This window comes from Bufo gargarizans, chromosome 2 (genome assembly GCF_014858855.1).
Source record: "Bufo gargarizans isolate SCDJY-AF-19 chromosome 2, ASM1485885v1, whole genome shotgun sequence".
Classification (NCBI taxonomy): Eukaryota; Metazoa; Chordata; class Amphibia; order Anura; family Bufonidae; genus Bufo; species Bufo gargarizans.
The window spans coordinates 37,647,076-37,673,546 of NC_058081.1; the positions used below are offsets into that span (position 1 = coordinate 37,647,076).

The 26,471-nt window shown below is 45.0% G+C and overlaps 1 protein-coding gene across 2 annotated transcripts in view; it reads left to right on the top strand.

The window, feature by feature from the left end:
* The window catches only part of ANGPTL6 (angiopoietin like 6), a 71,195-nt gene that overhangs the window by 34,898 nt on the left and 9,826 nt on the right, over positions 1-26,471 (top strand). Inside the window, exon 1 of one of the 2 annotated variants that reach the window (XM_044282804.1) lies at positions 8,024-8,079. The exons of the other annotated variant lie outside the window; for it this stretch is intronic. The gene's annotated coding sequence lies outside the window, so the exon portion shown is untranslated. Of the gene's footprint in view, positions 1-8,023; positions 8,080-26,471 lie in introns of those variants that run through there. 2 annotated transcript variants of the gene reach the window in all.

A 26,471-nucleotide genomic window follows, 5' to 3' on the forward strand; every position in this document is an offset into this window, starting at 1 on the left:
GTGCAACACCTAAAGGGTTAACAAAGTTTGCAAAATCAGTTTTGAATACCTTGAGGGTGTAGTTTCTAGAATGGGGTCATTTTTGAGTGGTTTCTATTATGTAAGCCTCACAAAGTGACTTCAGACCTGAACTGGTCCCTAAAAATTGGGTTTTTGAAAATTTCTGAAAAATTTCAAGATTTGCTTCTAAACTTCTAAGCCTTGTAACATCCCCAAAAACTAAAATGTAATTCCCAAAATGATCCAAACATGAAGTAGACATATGGGAATGTAAAGTAATAACTATTTTTGTAGGTATTACTATGTATTATAGAAGTAGAGAAATTGAAACTTGGAAATTTGCCAATTTTTCCCAAATTTTGTATTTAAAAAAAATATAAAAATGTTTTTTTTTTTTTTACTTCATTTTACTAATGTCATGAAGTACAATATGTGATGAAAAAACAAACTTTCTCAGAATGGCCTGGATAAGTCAAAGTGTTTTAAAGTTATCACCACATAAAGTGACACTGGTCAGATTTGCAAAAAATTACCTGGTCCTTAAGGTGAAAATGAGCCCGGTCCCTAAGAGGTTAAGGAAACTGTCCCCATTGGATATAAGCTGTATTTTTGGTGCAGGATCTATATATCTTTTACCAAAAATGTTTGGAGACCACTGCTAAGTATTTCTGGTTTACAAGGATCCTCTAGCTGAGGGATCAGCAACTGCAGCGTCTCACTTATGTGTGTACAAGTTGTCCCGTTAAATTTCTGTATTTAATGTATTGTATTTCCTAATATCAGGCTGGCATTGTCATTACATCTATTTGCCCCTATATCTGGGGTTTGTTAATAAAGTTAGTAGTTGTGTATGTGGAAGTAGTGAAGGTTGAGTGAGGAACAGGAGAAGAAAGTTAATGGAGGAGAGCAGGCTTAGTCCAGAATGTAGCTGCCTTTCTTTCCACTGGCCCCTGATCAAGCCTGGAGAGGACAAACCAAGTGTTTACTGCAGTCCAGCACAAGACAGTAAGTCTATGGATATAAAGCGAGTCTAGTGAAGAATAGAGCTTAGTCTAGCCAAGGGACTTCACAAGCACTTCATCAGGAGGAACTTAAAGGTACCTGGACACCACTGGATGATTAGTGCGCAGAATTCCACTAAATGCCTTCTGGGACATAGTGAACCTGAATACTTCAGTAGAGCATCCTGCATCAAATAATGTAGCAGAGAGTTTTCCTGCCACGAGGGAGAACGCCCTTATTGGATTGCTCAAGATAAATAGGATATAATTATATTCAGTACCTGAGTGCTAGAAAGTAGACTTAGTGCAAATGTACCCATTCTTTGCCTGTAAAGTAACAGCATTAGGAAAACTGCTCAACTGACAATTGCCAGACCTGTTATAAGGAATTCCAGTTAAACCAACATCTGGATTCTTTCTTTTGCTGTATTGATGAACTGTAACAACTGCCCTGAGACGATTGATTCAGTAAATGTTTAACTGTTTTCTACTACAACTGACTCCTCATCCTTTTTACTACCCTCAACATTTGCACCTTACGGTGCTGGTGTCACGAACACAGGGGCCCAGCCACCAAAGCACCTTAACACCTATACTATCAAGGGCACCTCAACCTCCATCTGGCTGGTGTTCCCTGCAATAGAGAGTGCCCCGGAGGATTTAGTGCTGTCCTCTCCGTCACTGCATGCCGACGCAGGGAGGCTCTGCTAACCGTGAGTAAATTAACTACTACCCCCATCAGCCCACCGTGAGCCTCACGTGTTGCCCCTGTGGCCTGGTACGTTGAACAACTTTCAGCACTCCAGCTGCTGTGAAGCTACAACTCCAAGCATCAAGCATGCATACTTACTTGGCTGTTCTTGTAACTCCCATAGAAAAGAAATTTGGATTCTTGGAGTTGTAGTTTCAGAACAGCTGGAGTGCTGGTGGTTGCTGATCCCCGCTCCAGCAAATAATGGCGCAGGAGGTCAAGGTACCACTTGGAACCGAACATGAGTTCAGTAAAAGGTTTTTTACAATAGAAATTATTTATTACCCAAAGTCTCACAAGACTTTGCGAAGTAATAACTTCGGCTCGTATGAGCCAATACATTCTAATACTGTACGGAGCGCTCGCTCTGTACAGTATTCTAACTAAGTTTTATGCAAATCGACTTCACTCATCGCTCGATTCACTGATCCCTAGTTATGGTGTTTGTACAGCAGCGACATCTAGTGGTCAGAGGCAGAGCTGACACATTTACAGAGCTGACACGTCTTTCTTTTTACTTCTCTCAGCAGGATAAACCCTATTTAACCAGGCAGAGTGCTTGGTGGGGTTGATCCTGCTGAGCAAAATTACACCTTTGACTTATTAAAGCACCTAAGGGCGGGCCAAGCCCAGATCTTCAACGCCCTATTCTTCCTGCTGTGCCCACTTTCCCATAGATTGACAGAGCTAGGCATCTTGCCTGGCCTTGTAATCTAGCGCCGATACTACAGTGGAAAGGGAGAGCAGCAGGAAATTATTTTTTTAATTCCTTTATTTTGATAAATCCCAGTCCACTCTTTCATTAATGGAACTTGAACTCCATTAGATTGAACGGTACGACTTGGATGCCTACCCTGATGCATCTGCTGTTAAAGGGAATCTGTCAGCAGATTTGTACCTATGACATTGGCTGACCTGTAGACTTGGCATCTGTGTTGATCCCATGTTCATATGTGCCCGCATTGCTGTGAAAAAAGAGGTTTCAATATATGCAAATGAGCCTCTAGGAGCAACGAGGGCGTTACCGTTACACCTAGGAGCTCTGCTCTCTCTGCCACGTCCGGAAACCGCATAAAAAATGTGATATAAACTGCTCATAAATCTGATCTGATTTGATCCATATGCAAATTAACCTGAGATGAGTCCTGTCCCTGACTCCTCTCACATACAGGACTCATCCCAAGTTAATTTGCATATGTATTAAATTGTTTTTTTTTTACACAATAAAAGCACACAGAGCTATGGGGACTGGGTATTGTGGATGTGCTAGCGGCCATCTAGCAGCCCATGTCCTCAGCTCTATACACAAAATCCCGGTGACAGGTTCTCTTTAAGGCTTAATGGGCACCTTTGCACATGGTGGAGGACAATCTAGCTACAGGCAGCCTCACCATATTTTGAAGAATACAGATTAGCTACCTGTTCAAGGGCTTGGAAGATACAGAAACAAAAGGACTAAGCATACCAATAAGTATTACAGGCAACCTCACCAAATTAGTTACTAGGGACCTGAAGCAGAGTCACCTACCAGAACTACTTCTACTAAACCTTCAAGCTAAGTCTAAACCCAGCCAAACTTATTAACCTTGGATCAACAGGATTCCTCTAAATTACAAAAGACTGTATTCTGTTTGATGTACCTACTGCAACTGGAACCAACATCAGTAAAAGTTGTGAGTTGTATCCTACCACTGTCTACTTCATTCTCACTATTGGTTGTACCACCATTAACGGTACTGGCGTCACAACAAATACCATCAAGGGACTCAGCCGCAACAAGCACCCTAAGCACCCCTGACATCAAGGGCACCTCAACCTCCATCTTGGCTGATGCTTCCCTATCACAGAGCGTGCCCCGGAGGGTTTTGTGCTGTCCACCTCAACACTGTGCTGCCAGCCCAGGGAGGCTATCTGCTAACCGTGAGTAAACTGATGAACTGTGTTGTTATTTGGCCCCTCATCGGCCCACCGTGCACCTCACGTGTTGCCCCTGCGGTACTGGCTGGCTGCACTGGGTAGGTCTAGTTATGCTTTGGGCAAATTTAGAGGAGTGGCCTAGTATGAACAAAATTGCTGCGGTGCACTACACGCTCTGCAAATATTCTCCCACTTTGTGATTTTATAAAGTTTGAAGATATGGCAAAATACATTGATACATCTCCCTCATACTGTCCTAAATCTTCAGCTTGCCTTCACACAGTAGATAATAAAACTGCCTACAGCCACTACTAGTGTAGGAACAGGAGGACCTCAATACCGGACCCACTAGTCCTCCTAGTAGTCGCGTGCTCTGCCTGAGTGGTGAGTAAGCCACTACCTTTATGGTAGTTTTATTTAAGCACTGTATAGTGGTATTATTTGGCACTACTGTATGCCGGTATTATTTGAGTGCTGTATTGCAGTATTAGGTACTGTATGAAATAGTTATTTAATGTATTGTATGGTGGTATTATTTGAGTACTCTATTGCAGTATTAGATACTGTATGACAGTGTTATTCAAGGTATTGAATGTTGGTATTATTTGAGTGCTGTATTGCAGGATTAGATACTGTATGACATTGCTATTCCAGGTATTGTATGGTGGAATTATTTGAGTACTCTATTGCAGTATTAAATACTGTATGACAGTGTAAATAGAGATATTGTATGGTGGTATTATTTGAGTACTGTATTGCAGTATTAGATACTGTATGAGATTGTTATTCAAAGTATTGTATGGTGGTATTTTTTAAGTACTATATTGCAGTATTAAATACTTTATGACCAGGGCCGTCTTTAACAAGGGGCAAAAGGGGAAGCTGCCTCTTGAGCCCTGCTGGCCACTGCCCCGGGTGTCAGGCTGTCAGCTACACAGGGGGTGCTGCCATGCCTGCCGGCACTCCAGGCAGCGTACTGTGAGAGCTGTGATTCTCTAGGACCTTAGATGACATCATAACCATGTGACCAGTAACCTAGCAATATTGCTGGTCACATGGCTATGAGCTATTTTTGTGAAGATTACATCAGAAAAAGGTTACAGGGGTGTTATGCTAATATACTGTAAACTACTTTATAGTGGGGTGCTGTATACTGTGGGGGGCCTGTATACTGTGGGGGGCCTGTATACTGTGGGGGGCTGTATACTGTGGGGGGGCTGTATACTGTGGGGGGGCTGTATACTGTGGGGGGGGGGCTGTATAGTGTGGGGGGCTGTATAGTGTGGGTGGCTGTATACTGTGGGGGGCCCCAGGAGACACATCACACACAACGGCCATAGGATGCATGTGGAACAGGAGCTTCCTTTAAAAATGTGTGCCGTTTGTGCTCTCTGCCTCTGCTATACCGACATGTCTACTTCAGGGGATGTATTTTCTACATAGTGCTGGAGTCGGGTTACCGGAAATACTGTGGAGTGGTCAGAAGTTTTAGATTTTTATATTTGTGGCCTTGGGTTCAGATTAGTTTGGCGGGCTTCGTTGCTCTGCGTTGTTCTTGGACCGTTCCACCTTATCATTTTGTATTTGAACACTGTATGGCGGTATTACATATCCGATGTATATTGGTATTATTTAGCCATTATTTCTGACCTATTAGCAAGATTCGACATGGTTTGTTGTGCTTCTAATGAGTTCAGTATTTCTATAGAAAACTACTGGAAGATATGTGGGATCTAGAGATGAAAGGCAAGCTGGGCTGCTATGTGTGCGGCAGTATAAAGAGGAGCTGTGCCCTCTGACATGTCTGTATTAGTAACGACTACTTGCATTCTCCACATAATATCACTTCTTGAACGTCTATTTTCATCACTTCATGCTGTGCCATTCTTCTATTATCCCTACTAGAAGTGTAGAAATTAATTGCCAGCAGTTTTCAGTGAAGGTCCAGCTGGGTCAGGTGGAGGTGTGTCCCTGTGCAGTCTGACACTATCCAATCAGTGCTGCCAGCGTCAGACTGTGCAGGGACCCCCCTCCCCCAACTAGATCTTCCTTGCAAATGCAGTGACCCGGTGGTTTACTGCTAAAGGGTTATAATGCTATGGTTTCCTGTCAAAATTGTCAAATGGTTTATTGACAAATACTCTAAAAGGCTGTATATGGGAGGAAATAGTTAACTCTCAGCCCTAGTTACTAGTCTTGCCCTCTGGTGGAGAGCATTGAACAAGCCAGAGAGAAGACGTGGGTGTGTCTGTTACTGCCTTCTTCAAGGAGACACCATCCCTGTCAAATTGCAAACTACCAAAAAGGCAACCGTGATAAGGACTGACCTCTAAGGGAGAACAGAACGGACATTTACAGAAGGTTGAGGAACATTTTAAAGGGACAGTGCATGGACTGAGTCAGCAAATGCGTAGTAATGCACGCTTACGGCTTTGGACTTTGCTGCCTGTGATTAGGGTTAATTGCTTCAGGTACTTGCCAAACTTTTGAGACAGACTGGCCATCCAATCTAGGACTGAACCCCGCCACTTGGGCATTGCAGATACATGGGAAAAGGACTTACACGCCAGTGTTCAATTTGGAAGATTGCACAGTGTATCTGAAGAGAGACTTAGAGGAGATTATCCTACTGCCGACTCCTATACGCAGCATTTGGGAGAAACCTGCCTGTGCCTACAACACATATTTGCACTGTGCCACCCATCATCCTCAGTAAAAAGGCTGTTATCTAGCCCCAAAACCCTGGGTGTGCCCCGGGGGGAATAAAGGGTGTGCCCCCCTCCACATCAGCCACGGCCTAGGGGAAAGCTGGCCACAGTGAGGACTAGGAACCCCCTCATCCCCACCTCAGCTACTCTCATACTCTCCATCCCCTCCACCGCACCTCCCCCTTCCCCCCCGTGGGCCGTGCTCTCTGCACAAACTGCTGGCAATTCATTCATAATTTCTAGTAGGAATAATAATGGAATGGCACAACATATAGATGTGTCAAGCTCCTCTTTAGCCTATGTGATTCACTAGAATCTTACTGCTCTAGATAGCACTATTATGTAGTAACTGTATGGCGGTATTATGTGGCCAGTGTGGGACAGTGTTAAGTAGGCACTGTATAGTACAGCTATGCGGTAACATATGGTGGCAATATCGCATGGACAATATTTTGGATGTTTTGCTCTTCATTCACCTTCACTGAAATAGTCGGACCTGTCCAAGACAAATATTTGGACCCAGTGCTTCAAAAGATCTACTTTCAGGCTTGGTGATGGCTTTCAAAGCTCGGTGGGAGTAGAGCATGAAGCCAGCCAAGCGCTTCTTGGACTGACACGTATTCCTTCCAATCCCTCTGTGCACATGCCGGACCAAGTGTTCTGATAGGACGATTGCAGGTCCCTCAGTTGGCACAAGACTAGGCATGCTGAAATCCAACAGCCCGATCCCCCCCCCCTCCTTCCCTAATATCCCCGCCCGTGATCCAGTCTATTGTGAGCAGGACATATAATAATGTGGAAATGATTCTATTGTTCAGGTCGTCTGATTCATGAGCTCTGGAGCTAGGGGGTGAGCGTGTCTGCCTGGCAGCGGGCTCGTGGAAATCTCCTGCTGCTGAGAAGGACATTTTAAGGACAGAAAAAAGTAACATTAAAATACAGTGGGTTGCAATCCTTGGCTCCCTGCACAGAACAGCGCTGCGGGCCAGGCCCTGCTAGCTCTCATTTCTGGAAGGAAAATGTTAAATTCCTGTGGAGCAAATGAAACTGAGTATATCCTTTACTGGCAAAGAACTGAAAAGAACTCGAGAAGCTTTCTCCAGCTTCTGCCACATGTGTGTCCTCAATACCAGCGCAACCCACCCTGAGCAGGACATCTGATGGGACAGCATGGTCTAGTGGAAAGATGGCTAGAGAGAGAGATAGGTGTAAAAAAAGGCCACGGCAGCACTCAAGTATCCTTGAAAAAAGGGGATTTTAATCACCCTTGTGGTAACAGCAACGTTTCAGCTCCACGGAGCCTTTGTAATAGGACCGGGTCCGTGGTCTGGAATTGCACCAGTTTGGATTTGTGTGCTGCTCATCAACTTTTTTTATACATAGATAGATGATAGATAGATATGAGATAGATAGATAGATAGATATAGATCCATTGCTCCTCAGTGTAAGATCTGGAACAGGGCGCCCCACCCACCTACCTGGTGCCCTGTACATACTGGTGCCTCTGGGCCCCCTCGGGCACCAGATCTGGGTGCTGCCTCTGCTCTCCCTATGGCTGCCCCCCTTCTGCTGCTGTAGATGGGGAGGGGTGGTCTGAGGCTGCCTCTCCCCATCCTGCAGTCCTACATAAAGAGAGGGAAGAGCTACTACTCCCACCCAGCGCTCCCAGTCTACGCTGAGCATCCATCGGATAACACTGGCGGTAAGTGGCACCTGTGGCCCCTCTATGGGTGTACAGGAGGTATTATTGGCCGCACAGCTGTAGTCTCTTTGTGCTGAATTATCCGCTCTCCAGTCTCGCAAGTTTATATAGAGATGGGAGGACTGGACGGCCTGTTCTGTGCAGCTGAGGGCGTCCGAGGAAAATGCTGGAAGGGCAATTCCCCTCTATTGTGCGATTGAAGGGGGCTCTGCTGCTATTATTGGGGGCCCTGCTGCTGTTAATGGGGGCTCTGCTGCTGTTATTGGGGGCCCTGCTGCTGTTAATAATGATTCTGCTGCTGTTAATGGGGTCTCTGCTGCTATTAATGGGGTCTCTGCTGCTGTTAATGGGGGCTCTGCTGCTATTAATGGGGGCTCTGCTGCTGTTAATGGGAGCTCTGCTGCTGTTAATGGGGGCTCTGCTGCTATTAATGGGGGCTCTGCTGCTATTAATGGGGGCTCTGAGGTTATTAATGGGGGCTCTGCTGCTATTAATGGGGGCTCTGAGGTTATTAATGGGGGCTCTGCTGCTATTAATAAGGATTCTGCTGCTATTAATGGGGGCTCTGCAGTTATTAATGGGGGCTCTGCAGTTATTAATGGGGGCTCTGCTGCTGTTAATGGGGGCTCTGCAGTTATTAATGGGGGCTCTGTTGCTGTCAATAAGGATTCTGCAGCTATTAATGGGGTCTCTGCTGCTGTTAATGGGGGCTCTGCTGCTATTAATGGGGGCTCTGCTGCTGTTAATGGGGTCTCTGCTGCTATTAATGGGGTCTCTGCTGCTGGTAATGGGGGCTCTGCTGCTATTAATGGGGGCTCTGCTGCTGTTAATGGGGTCTCTGCTGCTGTTAATGGGGGCTCTGCTGCTGTTAATGGGGGCTCTGCTGCTGTTAATGGGGGCTCTGCTGCTATTAATGGGGGCTCTGCTGCTGTTAATGGGGGCTCTGCTGCTGTTAATGGGGGCTCTGCTGCTGTTAATGGGGGCTCTGCTGCTATTAATGGGGGCTCTGCTGCTATTAATGGGGGCTCTGCAGTTATTAATGGGGGCTCTGCAGTTATTAATGGGGGCTCTGCTGCTATTAAGGATTCTGCTGCTATTAATGGGGGCTCTGCAGTTATTAATGGGGGCTCTGCAGTTATTAATGGGGGCTCTGCTGCTATTAATAAGGATTCTGCAGTTATTAATGGGGGCTCTGCAGCTATTAATAAGGATTCTGCTGCTATTATTGGGGGCTCTGCTGCTATTAATGGGGGCCCTGCTGCTGTTAATAATGATTCTGCTGCTGTTAATGGGGTCTCTGCTGCTATTAATGGGGTCTCTGCTGCTGTTAATGGGGGCTCTGCTGCTATTAATGGGGGCTCTGCTGCTGTTAATGGGGGCTCTGCTGCTATTAATGGGGGCTCTGCTGCTATTAATGGGGGCTCTGAGGTTATTAATGGGGGCTCTGTTGCTGTCAATAAGGATTCTGCAGCTATTAATGGGGTCTCTGCTGCTATTAATGGGGTCTCTGCTGCTATTAATGGGGTCTCTGCTGCTGTTAATGGGGGCTCTGCTGCTGTTAATGGGGGCTCTGCTGCTGTTAATGGGGGCTCTGCTGCTGTTAATGGGGTCTCTGCTGCTGTTAATGGGGGCTCTGCTGCTGTTAATGGGGGCTCTGCTGCTATTAATGGGGGCTCTGCTGCTATTAATAAGGATTCTGCTGCTATTAATGGGGGCTCTGCAGTTATTAATGGGGGCTCTGCAGTTATTAATGGGGGCTCTGCTGCTGTTAATGGGGGCTCTGCTGCTATTAATAAGGATTCTGCAGTTATTAATGGGGGCTCTGCAGCTATTAATGGGGGCCCTGCTGCTCCTAATGGGGACTCTGCAGTTATTAATGGAGGCTCAGCTGCTATTAATAAGGATTCTGCTGCTATTATTGGGGGCTCTGCTGCTAGTAATGGGGACTCTGCAGTTATCAATGGGGCTCTGCTGCTAGTAATGAGGATTCTGCTACTATTATTGGGGGCTGGTGCCACGTATTAGTCGGCTGTGATAAGTTAATAGCTATTTTCATGTCCTCTATAGTATATTATCTATGTTGTATTATGTGCCCTCTATTATACTATATGATATTATCCGCACTTTTTTACCTACGGTGCGCAGTGTATGACCGGAGTCTTGGCCACTTAGCAACAGAGAAGCACTGACTGACAGGAGGTTAAATGATCCATATTATATTTTTAGTTTATTATCTGTAGCATATTATGTATTATCTAAATGATATTATCTACTCAGTGTCATCTATACTTTCTATATTATTAATGTATTTTATATTATATTACAGTGTTTTATATTATTTACCTGATGTTATATTAATCTATTACATATTATACTGTATTATATTATCTGCATGATGCTTTATTACCCAATACTTTATAGTATTCATTTATAGTATATTATACTGCATTATATTTTTGACCTAGTGTCGGACCATTTATTATTAGTCACCCGTATTATATTATCTAATCTACATGACGTTCTACTCTCTGTACTTTGATATATTTTATACAATAATGTATTTTATGTAATAATATCTGTATTTTGTTATATTGTCCTATATAATATGATGTTATACTATAGTTTATTATGTATAATATATTATATTTTCACATGATGTTATACTATATTATTTCTAGTTTATTATTTATAGCATGCTATCTATAATATATTATCTTTTTACATGATGTTATACTATATTATCCATCGTTTATTATTACTAGTATGTTATCTATAATACCTTTTTACATGAGGATATACTATATTATGTATTATTTATAGTATACTATCTATAATGTATTATACAATATTATATCCTCTACATGATGTTATATCATACTACACTACTACTTTGTAGCAGATGCTCTGCTGTGGGAAGTATTAGGCCTACTGTAGATGCAAACAGACAAGCTTCCATTCACTGACTGCAAGCAGAGACGTAAAATATGGTGCAGAACTGCAAAAAAGTGCAGACCATATTAGACCATATTTTGGGTCCACGTCCTAGCGGCTCGCACACGGACCCATAAATGCGCTCATCACATGGACATCATCAGTGTCGCGCGGTCCGCATCCGTGCGGCCATTCCGCAAAAGATAGAACATGTCCTATTCTTGTGCGTTTTGCGGACAATAACAGGGACAGAGGAAAGTATGTGATGCACGCCGCCGACATGCGTATTTTTACCATTGAATCCTCTTTACTACTAGGTCTCCGTTTTATATTAAAGGGGCGTTCCCCTCTGCAGCATTTCAGGCATATTGATAGGATGGGTTATAAATGTCCGGTAGATGTGGGACCTGCTCCTATCTCCGCAGTGCCGGCTTGGCTACTTAGCAGTGAATGGAGGGATGGCGGCGCTGTGTCATCTCCATTCACTGCTATGAGACATCCGAAAATAGCTGAGCAGCAGTGAACCGAGAGGATGCTGCGCATGCGCTGTGGGCCCCATTCATGAGATTGGAGAGGGTCCCAGAGGTGGAACCCGCATCTATCTATAGCATATCCTATCGATATGTCCAAGTAGACATGTCTGTTCCCAAAATATCTTATTTCATGTCTTGACTGACAAGTCAGCGGGTGTAAGACAGCTTATTAAGGGTGAGATAGCAGCCCAGCGTTCCTTAACCCCGTAATGTACACAGAGGCGACCTCCTGGGAGCCTTCTCAGGCCTGCTTCCCGTCACCTTATCTTCCTGCTGTCATTCTTCTCCTCCTTCCTCATTAGGGCGATGTCTGCTGGGTGTCACTGCGATATGGACACAGTGATTGGGGAGGTAGTGCTGTGTGCTCCTCTGAGAGCTTAGATACACCGGCTCAGCAGATCGGATTAGGCCACTTTCACATGCTTCAGTTTTGTCCCCGTTCTTTGTCAATGGAGACAAAGTGGAACGGAACGGTGTCCAGCAGAACGCATTCCATTCCGTTTCATTGCGTTCCTATGCCAGACAGAAAACCGCTTCAAGCAGCGTTCTTGTGTGCGTCATGGGATACTAATCGAGACGGATCCGGCATGAAACACAATGTAAGTCAATGGTGCTGGTTCCGGTTTTTTTGGACGTGAAAACCCGGATCCGGTGCCCATTGACTTACAATGGTCTTGGTCATTTTAGAGATAACATGGCCGAATCCGTTCATAACAGACGCCGGCGGTTGTATTATCAGAACAGAAGCGTTTTTGCTGATCCATGACGCATCCAGCAAGAGCGCAGATGGGAAAGTAGCCTTATATACAGCAGCTCAGCACACAGTATCACACAGGGTGGGCTTAGATACAGCAGCTCAGCACACAGTATCACACAGGATGGGCTTAGATACAGCAGCTCAGCACAGTATCACACTGGATTGGCTTAGATACAGCAGCTCAGCACACAGTATCACACAGGATTGGCTTAGATACAGCAGCTCAGCAGACAGTATCACACAGGATTGGCTTAGATACAGCAGCTCAGCAGACAGTATCACACAGGATGGGCTTAGATACAGCAGCTCAGCACACAGTATCACACAGGATGGGCTTAGATACAGCAGCTCAGCACACAGTATCACACAGGATGGGCTTAGATACAGTAGCTCAGCACACAGTATCACACTAGATGGGCTTAGATACAGCAGCTCAGCACACAGTATCACACTAGATGGGCTTAGATACAGCAGCTCAGCACAGTATCACACAGGATGGGCTTAAATACAGTATCTCAGCACACAGTATCACACAGGATGGGCTTAGATACAGCAGCTCAGCACAGTATCACACTGGATTGGCTTAGATACAGCAGCTCAGCACACCGTATCACAGGATGGGCTTAGATACAGCAGCTCAGCACACAGTATCACACGGGATTGGCTTAGATACAGCAGCTCAGCACACCGTATCACAGGATGGGCTTAGATACAGTAGCTCAGCACACAGTACCACACTAGATGGGCTTAGATACAGCAGCTCAGCACACAGTATCACACGGGATGGGCTTAGATACAGCAGCTCAGCACACAGTATCACACAGGATGGGCTTAGATACAGCAGCTCAGCACAGTATCACACTGGATTGGCTTAGATACAGCAGCTCAGCACACAGTATCACACTAGATGGGCTTAGATACAGCAGCTCAGCACACAGTATCACACAGGATTGGCTTAGATACAGCAGCTCAGCACACAATATCACACAGGAGGGGCTTAGATACAGCAGCTCAGCACACATTATCACACAGGATAGGCTTAGATACAGCAGCTCAGCACACAGTATCACACAGGATGGGCTTAGATACAGCAGCTTAGCACACAGTATCACACGATAGGATTAGATACACCGCTCAGCAGACAGTATCGCACATATAAGATTAAATACACGGCTGTAGCTCACATGATAGGATTAGATACACAGCTCAGCAGACGGTATCGCACATGATGGGTTTAGATACAGCAGCTTAGCAGAAATTATCACACGGTAAGATTACATATAGCAGCTAAGCAGTATCATACAGGATGGGCTTAGATACAGCAGCTCAGCACACAGTATCACACAGAATGGGCTTAGATACAGAAGCTCAGCACACAGTATCCCACAGGATGGGCTTAGATACAGCAGCTCAGCACACAGTATCCCACAGGATGGGCTTAGATACAGCAGCTCAGCACACAGTATCACACAGAGTGGGCTTAGATACAGCAGCTCAGCACACAGTATAGGCTTAGATACAGCAGCTCAGCACAGTATCTCACAGGATGGGCTTAGATACAGCAGCTCAGCACACAGTATCACACAGGATGGGCTTAGATACAGCAGCTCAGCACACAGTATCACACAGGATAGGCCTAGATACAGCAGCTCATCGCACATTATCGCACAGGATGGGCTTAGATACAGCAGCTCAGCACAGTATCACACGGGATGGGCTTAGATACAGCAGCTCAGCACACCGTATCACACGGGATGGGCTTAGATACAGCAGCTGAGCACACAGTATCACACAGGATAGGCTTGGATACAGCAGCTCAGCACACAGTATCACACAGGATGGGCTTAGATACAGCAGCTCAGCACAGTATCACACGGGATGGGCTTAGATACAGCAGCTCAGCACACAGTATCACACAGGATGGGCTTAGATACAGCAGCTCAGCACACAGTATCACACAGGATGGGCTTAGATACAGCAGTTCAGCACACTGTATCACACAGGATTGGCTTAGATACAGCAGCTCAGCCCACAGTATCACACAGGATGGGCTTAGATACAGCAGCTCAGCACACAGTATCACACAGTATAGGCTTGGATACAGCAGCTCAGCACACAGTATCACACAGGATGGGCTTAGATACAGCAGCTCAGCACAGTATCACACGGGATGGGCTTAGATACAGCAGCTCAGCACACAGTATCACACAGGATGGGCTTAGATACAGCAGTTCAGCACACAGTATCACACAGGATGGGCTTAGATACAGCAGCTCAGCACACAGTATCACGGGATTGGCTTAGATACAGCAGCTCAGCACACAGTATCACACAAGATGGGCTTAGATACAGCAGCTCAGCACACAGTATCACACAGGATGGGCTTAGATACAGCAGCTCAGCACAGTATCACACGGGATGGGCTTAGATACAGCAGCTCAGCACACAGTATCACACAGGATGGGCTTAGATACAGCAGCTCAGCACACAGTATCACACAGGATGGGCTTAGATACAGCACCTCAGCACACAGTATCACACAGGATGGGCTTAGATACAGCAGCTCAGCACACAGTATCACACAGGATGTGCTTAGATACAGCAGCTCAGCACACAGTATCACACAGGATGGGCTTAGATACAGCAGCTCAGCACACAGTATCACACAGGATGGGCTTAGATACAGCAGCTCAGCACACAGTATCACACAGGATGGGCTTAGATACACAGCTCAGCAGACAGTATCACACAGGATGGGCTTAGATACAGCAGCTCAGCACACAGTATCACACAGGATGGGCTTAGATGCAGCAGCTCAGCACACAGTATCACACAGGATGGGCTTAGATACAGCAGCTCAGCACACAGTATCTCACAGTATGGGCTTAGATACATCAGCTCAGCACACAGTATCACACAGGATGGGCTTATGACTGATGAACTTTATCTTTCCTTGGACAAGTAAATCAAACACCAGGATGTCACGACCAGTGGGGTCATGGATGGTCTGAGGGTGTAGGAATGAAGAAAGTTCCTGAATTTGTCTGTAAAGTTTTAAAATCCTTTTAGAGTCATATTATTGGTATTTTTATTAGCTTTTTTACAAATCTTTAAATATTTCAATATCCTTTTATAGCATATAAGCACTTGGGTATTTAAAATGCATTACACCTATGAAAACCACATTGATCATTACATATACTCCTCTCGTCCTTAAAGGGGATGTCCAGGATGCTGATGTTGTTGGCCTATCCTCGGGACAGGCCATAGGAATCAGATCAGCTCCTCGCCCCCCTATCAATCAGCTGTTTTGTTGTAGCACCGCAGTGAATAGAAGATGCAACAAAACAACTGATTGGTGGGAATGGTGGTTGTCAGACCCCCGCTGATCAGATATTAATGGCTTATCCTGAGGATTCAGTCAACACCCCCTCCCCCCCAAAAATTATTCTATGGAAAAATGTTTCTATGAAAATGTAATAACTGCGATCATAAGTATCCTCAAATAGCCGTTTTCGATTTCGATATTTGATCTCTGCTGTGGCTGATTCTTCTGCAGTGTGCAATAAGACCACTAGAGGTCACTGCTTTGGCCATTATGAGCCCTCCTATAGAATCTGCCTTGATTGCCGTCATGTTTGTGATCAGGGCTTTTCAAAACTCCCAGTGTTTTAAAGAGGACCATCAAGTATCTCATTGGTGGGGGTCCAACCTCTGGGAAACCTACCAATCATGAGAACAGGGTCCTGAGGGCCCACAGTGAATAAAGCCATGGTCACGCATGCAGACTGTCACTCTAGGAAACTGCTGAAGAAAAGCCAACAGTCCCATAGGGATGCAGCGTGCATGTGTGACTCCCTCCATTCACTTTGATTTTTTTTTATTGTTTTATATATATATATATTTATATATATATATATATTATTTTTTCAATGTATACCTCTATATCAGACAGAAAAAAATCTTTGTGGGGTTTTCCAAGTGTGTTCATTATAATGCTATGGGGATATGCCCATTTTTCACTGTGGACTAACGCTGCTGTGTGCAGCATCCTAATTTCCATACAGGCTGTTGTTTTTGTGAGGACAGGATCTCTCAAGTGATGCTAAAAACATATTTTTGTGTTACTTTAATTAAATTCTGTAACAGAAATCTGCCACTAGAGGGAGCTCACAGCACAAGTTCCCATAGAACTCAATGATAAATCAATATTAGTAGTGAGCTCCTTCTAGTGGTGACAGAGGGAGGTTTCTGGATAATAGTAAACCCTCCTAAGTTTAGGGGAGATTTCTGGAATATAGTAAACCCTCCTAATGCAGCGAGCCGGGCCGCAGGGGAATAACTTGTGAGGTGACGGTGTATCGAGGAATAATCACAGTTAGTTCTTTACTCACAGTTTTGACGTTCCCTGGGCCGGGCTGCAGTGAAGGGTAGAACAGCACCAAATTCTCCGGGGCACACTCTATTACAGGGGACACCGGCCAGGTAGTGATCGAGGTGCCCTTGATGGTGGTTGGATTTCCTGGGTGCTTGTGCGGCTGGGCCCCTGAATTAGGTAATGTCGTGATGCCAGCACCTTGGTGGTGCAAAATGATGAGAGTGGTTGTAGTATGGAGATGGAAGAATGAGGCAGGGTTTGAATCCAACTCAGAACTTTACTGTAAGCAGGGTCTTGACAGCAATTTACATCCAGATATAAACAGTCTCTCATGTATATGGAGGTTGAATACTGTAAATTCAGGTAACAGGCTGTATATGAGGCTGTAGGTAGGAGGTTGTGTACTCATTGGTAGTTAGCTCTTTGCCTTGTTCTAATCTCAGTAAAGGTGGTTCATGTCCTTATCTTCTACAAACAAGTGATGCAACAGGTGGCCTGTCTGTCCTTGAAGTAACGGTGAGGCTGCTGGAAGCTAATAAATCCTTCACCTTGATACAAAGGCGCCTGAAGCCTAGAATAATGGTTATTGTCCTTCCTTTGTCATTCCACATAGAAAATGGTAAAAATCCACTTGGCTCTCCGGAAGAGTAGACGGTAGAATAAAGGTTTCACCTCTGCCTGCTTTCCTAGCTTAGAGAAAAAAAGACAATGCAGCAGCACCTTGCAAATCAGATAAAGTACAATAATGCCATAGTCACAAAAAATATTATAATGATAATACTACACTTATTTATAAAGTGAGATGCTTGGCAAATGTATTTTGTACAAAACCATTTGAGCCCGTCTGCCGAACGTCAAGGCGATCTCTGTAAGACGGGAACCTAACACTAAATACTACCTGTTATGTGCCATAATGGCCACCATAAAGTTCAGGAAGTGTTGGATCCACATGCATGCTGGGTCCAACACTTCCTGAACTTTATTGCGGCCATTATGGCACATAACAGGTAGTATTTAGTGTTAGGACCCGTCTTACAGAGATCGCCTTGACGTACGGCAGACGGGCTCAGATAGTTTTGTACAAAATACATTTGCCAAGCATCTCACTTTATAAATAAGCGTAGCATTAGCACTATAATATTTTTTGTGACTATGGAATTATTGTACTTTATGTGATTTGCAGGGTGCTGCTACATTGACTTTTTTTCTCTAGGTTTTTGCCATGGCGGCGTGCATCTGCGCATTGGGAGGTGCTGACTAACCCCCTTTTGTTTGCTTTCCTAGCTTGACACTGAGACTAAAGAATTGGCTCCTCTGTGCCGTGGAGCCCAAGAGAGAGCTGAGAGGAGGGGGTCCTCTCCTTCCCCCTTGCCCCTCACTCAATCTCCTCCAACTTCCATACTCTAACTCCCTCTAGCTAGGCTTGAACTGAGGTACAGTCCTGATCAAAAGTTTAAGACCACTTGAAAAATGGCAAAAAAATCATATTTAGCATGGCTGGATCTTAACAAGGTTCCAAGTAGAGCTTCAACATGCAACAAGAATGAAGACGCATGAAGGCCATCTACTGTCTGGAACTGTTGTCAATTTTTGTAAACTTCCCTTGCCATCCATCCCCAAAGGTTCTCAATTGGATTTAGATCAGGGGAACACGCAGGATGGGCCAAAAGAGTGATGTTATTCTCCTGGAAGAAGTCCCTTGTCCTGCGGGCATTGTGTACTGTAGCGTGGTCCTGTTGAAAAACTCAGTCGTTACCACACAGACGAGGGCCCTCAGTCATGAGGAATGCTCTCTGCAACATCTGGACATAGCCAGCGGCCGTTTGACGCCCCTGCACTTCCTGAAGCTCCAGTGTTCCACTGAAAGAAAAAGCACCCAGACCATTATGGCGCCCCCTTCACTGTGGCGCGTAGAAAACATCTCAGGTAGGATCTGCTTGTCATGCCAGTAACGTTGGAAACCATCAGGACCATCAAGGTAAAAAAAAAATCTCATCAGAGAAAAAAACTTTCTTCCACCTTTGAATGTCCCATGTTTGGTGCTCTCTTGCAAAGTCCAAACGAGCAGTTCTGTGGCGTTCAAGGAGACGAGGTCTTTGAAGACGTTTTTTGTTTTTGAAGCCCTTCAGTCTCAGATGCCGTCTGATGGTTATGGGGCTACAGTCAGCACCAGTAAGGGCCTTAATTTGGGTCGAGGATCGTCCAGTGTCTTGACGGACAGCCAATTGGATCCTCCGGCTCAGTGCTGAGGACATTTTTTTGGGTCTTCCACTTGACTTTTTTGTTCCATAACCCTCAGGATCATTTAAGAAATTTCAAATGACTGTCTTACTGCGTCCCACCTCAGCAGCGATGGCGCGCTGTGAGAGACCCTGCTTATGCAGTTCAACAACCCGATCACGTTCAAAAAGGGAGAGTTTTTTTGCCTTTGCCATCACAACGTGTGACTACCTGACAGAAAATGACAATGAATCCACATCTTTGCACAGATTTGTACTTTTAAAGGCATGTGGTCCTAAAATTTGGATTAGCTGAAAAACAAAACAAAAGTGCAATACAACATGGTACGACATACAATATAACAAGATTTGAAGTGCCCACGTACATGAGTGGGACGCTGCACTCAGTTTAAGGATGTGGGTTTAAGCCACAAATTGGCTGCCTCCACTATAGGATTGTACATAATATTATCACAGATAACTACTTGAACGAGGGCGCTAAGCTAGAGGACGGTTGCCTCTTAGTCACCTGCTTACAAACCTGCATATATACACACACCCTTCTCCTATTACCTCCTGAAAACATCTCACCAGACATCGAGCTGAATTGTAATTGCAACCTGATATTAGTAACCACATACTGTATCTGCCAAGGCCTGAACTTTGAGGCTTCTGCTTGATTTCCGCTCGTCAGCAGAATTATTTTTCTTATTTTTGCTTCACTTTTCTTCTCTGTCTCCTGGGTATAGATGGGGGGCGACACTTGTGATGTAGGGTGCAGCCGTGTGTATACAGGGGGTTCATTCTAGATACTGTATCATATGTAGGGGAATGGTACAAGTTGAGGACTTCATATGTAAAAATCAGCTTCTGCTATATGGAGGGTTACCCTGTGCAATATATTCCCCTCTGTGCCAAGTGCCACTTCAGTGGTGGTCAAAGATGGAAGTAAACCAAGTAAGTATTAGACCCCCATCCTCTAATAATATATATTGTTTGTTCAGTGCGATGACTTTACATTACACCTCGGGGCATACATTTGATTTTTGTACCATTATCAGTAAAGTAAAAGATGACGCCATTCTGCCAGTAGATTTCCCATAAAAATCCTTGTACGTCTATTAGACCTAAGGCCCCTATCACACGGGCGAGTTTTCCGCATGGGTGCAGTGCGTGAGGTGAACGCATTGCACCCGCACTGAATCCGAACCCATTCATATCTATGGGGCTGTGCACATGAGCGGTGATTTTCACACATCACTTGTGCGTTGCGCGAAAATCGCAGCATGTTCTAAATTCTGAGTTTTTCACGCAACGCAGGCCTCATAGAAATGAATGGGGCTGCTTGAAAATCACTGTATTATTTTCCCTTATAACATGGCTATAAGGGAAAATAATAGCATTCTTAATACAGAATGCTTGCTAAAATGTCGATTGAGGGGTTAAAAAATACAAAAAATTAACTCGCCTCATCCACTTGATCGCGCAGCCGGCATCGTCTTCTTTCTTCTTCTTTCAGGACCTGCAAAAGGACCTTTGATGACTTAATTGCGCTCCCCACGTGGTGAGCGTGGTGACGTCAGCGCAGGTCCTGCTGAATGAAGATAGGAGGATTACATCATCAAAGGTCCTTTTACAGGTCCTGAAAGAAGACGATGCCGGCTGCACGATCAAGTGGATGAGGTGAGTAATTTATTTTTTAACCCCTCAATCGACATTTTACTAAGCATTCTGTATTAAGAATGCAATTATTTTCCCTTATAACCATGTTATAAAGGGAAAATAATAAAATCTACAGAACACCTAACCCAAACCTGAACTTCAGTGAAGAAGTCCGGGTTCAGGTCTGGGTACTAACATTCAGTTTTTTATCACGCGCATACAAAACGCATTGCACCCACGTGATAAAAACTGAACAACGCAATCTCAGTCAAAACGGACTTAAATTGCGCGCGCACTCGCGCGGGTTTCCCGCAATGCACACTCAACACATCCGGAGCAAATCCGGGACGCCCGTGTGAAAGAGGCCTAAGTGTTGTGATGACAGGTACAATACAGGGCTATTGTGTAGTATATCATTAAGTGATCGCACAGCCATGTCCAACAGCAGGCCTAAAAAATTTAAAATAGAGTATAATAAGAGGTTAAAAATTATGCCTAAAAAATAAAAACAAAAAAGATTTTTCCAATTAAAAATGCTTAATCAATAATCATATCAGAAAATATAAAGAGAAAAAGTTCACATAATTGGGATTGCTGCATCTATAACACACAACCTATTAAATAATGAAGGTAAATGTCGTAAAAACAAAAACAATATTACAACTGCTGTTTTTGTTCCTCCCTTCCAAAAAATGGAACAAAACATGATCAAAAAGTCGTATGTTCCCCAAAATGGTCCCAATGAAAGCCTCAATCCGCCCTGCAAGAAACAAGTCCACACACAGCTCCTTAGATAGAAAAAAATAAAGAAGTTACGGCTCTCAGAATAGGGTGGCACAAAAACTAGTAGTAACATAAAAAAGTAGTAACATAAAAAGTATATAAATCTGGTATTACCATAATCCTACTGACCCACAGAAAAAAAACTTTTTTTACACATAGTAAGCAAAACCTAAAGCATCCCACATTTTTTAACTGATGTTTTTGTTATGCATATATAAAAAAATAAATGATTAAAGGGTTTCTACCACTTTGATTTCACATAATTAGGTGTCAGACACTAGCGATCCGCTAGTGTCTGCTCTGCCAAACCATCCTGCTATAATAGCTTTTGGGGCAGCCGTTTACCTAAAAAAAGAAATTATATTAATATGCTAATGACCCTCTAGGTGCTATGGGGGCGTCATTAGCACCTAGAGGATCGGTCTACCTTCACAAGATGCCGCCGCCCAGCGCGTCCCTCCAGCCCGCCCATCTCCTCCGGAATGCGATCAAACGGACACTTCACGCGCATGCGCCGTGCGCAGTGAATGTCCGACCGCTTCCCTGCTCAGACATCTCCACTGCGCCTGCGCCGATGGAGCACTATGACGTCATCGGCGCAGGCGCAGTGGAGATGTCTGAGCAGGGAAGCGGTCGGACATTCACTGCGCATGCGCCGAATACAGCCGCGCACGGCGCATGCGCGTGAAGTCGTCCGTTTGATGCATTCCGGAGGAGATGGGCGGGCTGGAGGGAGGCGCTGGGCGGCGGCATCTTGTGAAGGTAGACCGATCCTCTAGGTGCTAATGACGCCCCCATAGCACCTAGAGGGTCATTAGCATATCAATATAAGTTCTTTTTTTAGGTAAACGGCTGCCCCAAAAGCTATTATAGCAGGATGGTTTGGCAGAGCAGACACTAGCGGATCGCTAGTGTCTGAAAGCTAATTATGTGAAATCAAAGTGGTAGAAACCCTTGGAAAAAAGTTATAGTTTTTCAGTACATTATATGTACCCTATGATAGTGGCACTTGGAAATACAGCTCTGCAAACAACAAGCCCTCATATGACTACGTCAAAAGAAAAATAGTGATGGCTCTCAGTAGAAAGGAATGAAAAACAAAAAAAATTAAAGCCAAAACTGGCTGCAGCAGTTAGTTGCACCGCTATCTGCGACCAGGGCCGTCTTTAATATTGATTGGACACTGGGCAAAAATTTACTTGGGCCCCCTGGATCCCGCCTTCCCACACCTTAGCGTGCAATCACGCCCCCAAACCCCCAAAACACACACAAAAAATCCACACACCTGGTAGAGTACAGTGAATGACTGTAAATACTCCTAGTTCTGAAGACTCCAGCGGCTCAGGATCAGTGCTCTGGGCTGGAAGTGGGCACCGCTCTGCAGGAAGGAGACCAGGGCTCGGCTCACCCTAGTGTTACAGTGCACCCCAGCACCCCACAGTATGCAGTATAGCACCCTATAGTATACAGCACCACACAGTATGCAGTTTAGCACCCCACACTATACAGTACCCCACAGTATATAGTAGAGCAGTATAGCAGCCCACAGTATACAGCACCTCACGGTATACAACACCTCATTGTATACAGCCCCCCAAACTATACACGATACAGCCCCCCACACTATACAGTACAGCAGTATAGCACGCCCCCCCCCCCACACTATACAGGCCCCCCACAGTATACAGCCCACCACACAGTATACAGCCCACCACACAGTATACAGCCCACCACACAGTATACAGGCCCCCACACAGTATACAGGCCACCCCCCCTCCACCCCCACAGTATACAGCCCACCACACAATATACAGCCCATTACACAATATACAGCCCACCACACAATATACAGCCCACCACACAGTATACAGCACCCCACTATACAGTAGTTTACAGTATATTAACATAACAGCCCCTGTCACCTTTTTCTGATGTAATCTTTACACAAAAAAGCTCCACAGTTAACTTCTGCAACACTCAGTAGGACCTGTGATGACCTCATAGCCATGTGACCAGTAATTGCTAGGTTACTGGTCACATGGTAATGATGTCATTAAGGTCCTAGAGCAAAACTCATTAAGGTCCTAGAATTAAGATCATTAACACAGTAAGATCATGATGCCTGTGTAGCCGACAGCCTGACACCCGGGGCAGTAGCTAGCAGGGCTCAAGAGGCAGCTGCCTTGGGCCCCCCAGGAGCAACTGGGCCCGGGGCAGCTGCCCCTTTTGCCCCTTGGTAAAGACGGCCCTGTCTGCGACTTCTCCCCGCTCACGCCAGGTCTAAAATTGTGGGAGTGGCAAGGGCGGGGAAGGGGCCCGTCTAATTTACCATTTTCTACGCCTTGTTTAGGCGTAGAAAAAGGTCTAAACGTAAGACAGCTCGGAAGCTGTCTTACATTTTAAAACTGGTGCTGGATGTGCCAAAGTTATGGAGAGGCCGGCGCCTCTTCATAACTTCGGCAGATCCTCCGCCAGCTATGGAGCTTTGATAAGACCAGCGTGGGCCCGGCTGTGACTGGCACTCTTGCAAGATTTCCGAGCCAGAGGAGGACGAAGTAGGAGAGTGGGGTGGGCCAGGGGACTGCAAGGGGAGCGGTTATGCCGGCACATCGGAGAGGGACCTGGGCACTTGCTGCCTTGACGCTGCCCCTGGGCACTTGCTGCCTTGACGCTGCCCCTGGGCACTTGAGGGACCTAATTTGCATATCTCTATCAAGTGTTTTTCAGCTTCTGGACGGGGAAAGACACGATTCAGGTACTATAGGAACTGTGCTATAAGGTGATATGGGCGCTCTTAAAAGGCTTTTCTCATCATGGACAATGGGGGAATATCACAAGGATATGCCCCCATTGTCTTATAGGTGTGGGTCCCACCGCTGGGATCTGCACCTATATCGAGAACGGAGCCCCGCAAGTGAAGGAGGGAGCACTGAACATGTGCAGCCGCCTTTCATTCATTTTCTATGGGGCCGGTGAAAATAGCCGAGCGCTGGCTCTGCTATTTCCGTCAGCCCTATAGAAATGAATGGGAGCGGTGGCCGCGCATGCGTGGTACGCTCCCATTCACTTCTATGGGGAGCCGACTTGGTGGTGGCCGGACCACAGTCCTCCAGCCACCAGCTCCGTTCTCGGTATAGGTTTGTAGTGTATGTTATTTTTTGCCCTTGCGGCCGATTTTATCTAGGAAAAGCCATAAGATGCCTATATGTAAGATTTCGGGAGCACAGGAGGTCCTTAGAGGCAGGTATAGGATCACCAAGACTGATTGAGCATATACATGAGGAGCATGAAGGAAAAAGTGATATATTAACATACGCAGGAATAGAGGTGGTGCAAGCCCCAGATCGTGGAGGGGACAGGAACCGCATCCTGTTACAAAAAGAAGCTTCTTGGATTATCAAAGAAAACGCAATGGGTCCTTTAGGACTAAATGAGAAGAATGATCTTGCGGTATTTGTGTAATCTTTTATGTTATTTATATGGTTTTATTGAGCTGTCTATGGTTGTCATGGATATGACGCCGACGTGAGCGTATACTACATGAGCACGTCGGCGTCATCACGTTGAGGCTTGAGGAAGCGCGAAACGGCTGTTGCCTTTCACTGTGCTGTACCCGCATCCGTCCTGTTTTTAATGTGAAATAATAAAGCTGCAACGAGATTTGGTAAGTGCCGCTGGTTTTTCAATTCTTGAAGATTGTTAGAACCCACAGACAGGTGCGGTACTGTTTCAGGAAGAAAGCAGCCATATTTCCGACTTCCATACAACCCCTAGAAGAGTAATTGTCTCCCCAGGCTGCCAGATATCAGACACTGCAAATAATTCAGTGTAAGGCCTCATGCACACAACCGCTGTGTGTTTTGCATCCGTGTGCGTCACAGACAGCCATTGATATAACTGCCTATTCTTGTCCGCAAAACAGACAAGAATAGGACAGGTTATATTTTTATTTGCGGACCACGGAATGGAGCAACAGATGCGGACAGCCCACGGAGTGCTGTCTGCTTCTTTTACGGCCCCATTGAAGTGAATGAGTCCGCATCCAAGCCGCAAAAACTGCGGACCAAAACAACGGCCGTGTGCATGAGGCCTTAAAAGCCATTTGGAGGAGATAAAGAGAGCGGGGGGAGGAAGCAGGGTCTATGCATTTATATGAAGCCTAGGTGACTCTGTGACTGAATAGTAGCTCCATAGTGAGCATGGCTACTGTAACTGAGCCAGTTACTGGACTCGGGGCAGTACCTTGAATACATATGTAATAATCTGTCACCAAAAAGTTATGAAGATATGGGGATCTGCTTTAGAATTTGCTCTATACAGAATCAAGTGCATACTCACAATGTTGGCAAAAAGATGATTGACTTTGAGAGTGGGTTTCTAGGAATGCAGTATTTTGGGTAATAGGTACTATAGTAAAAAAATACAGCATTCTTAAAATATTTGGGTCCTTTTTTTATTTTTTTAGTAAGACCTTATAAGTTTAACCTTTAACACGCCAGACTGCTTGGTTACCTCTGAATGTAGAAATATGGAAGTTAAGTCATAGTGTATATCATAAAAGGTCTGGACATAGGTCGAGAGTTACCAAAATTGCTTTAAAGGAAAACTGGCCTCTTTGCCCTTAGCAACCAATCAGATTCCACCTCATTTTTCACAGCTCCTTTAAAAATTAAAGGTGGAATCTGATTGGCTGCTATGGGCAACTAAGCCAGTTCTACTTTACAACGGTTTTAATAAATAATCTTTAATGAGTAGTAAAATGGTCAGAATTTTGACAACTTTTTTATTGATAAAAACAGAGGTTGTCACAGAAATTAAATTCACATTGGGTAAATTATATGGTCGATTGTCGAATCTATAATGAAATATACCATACTTTGCCCACATTACACTGTTACTCAGCTCCCTAAGTAACACTGGTCAATCCAAAAGCTACAGACTGTAGCTGCCATGCCATAGGTTCCCGCACTATGAGTGATCATATCCAGAAGTGACCCCTTCAGAAGAGAATTTACTGGTGACACACTTCTAAATTTGACCCTGGTGGTCCTCCTTCAGATCTCTTGACTGTCCAGATTTTCAATGATTTATCCCAGCAATCAACCTGAAAGCCGACAAACACATAGTTT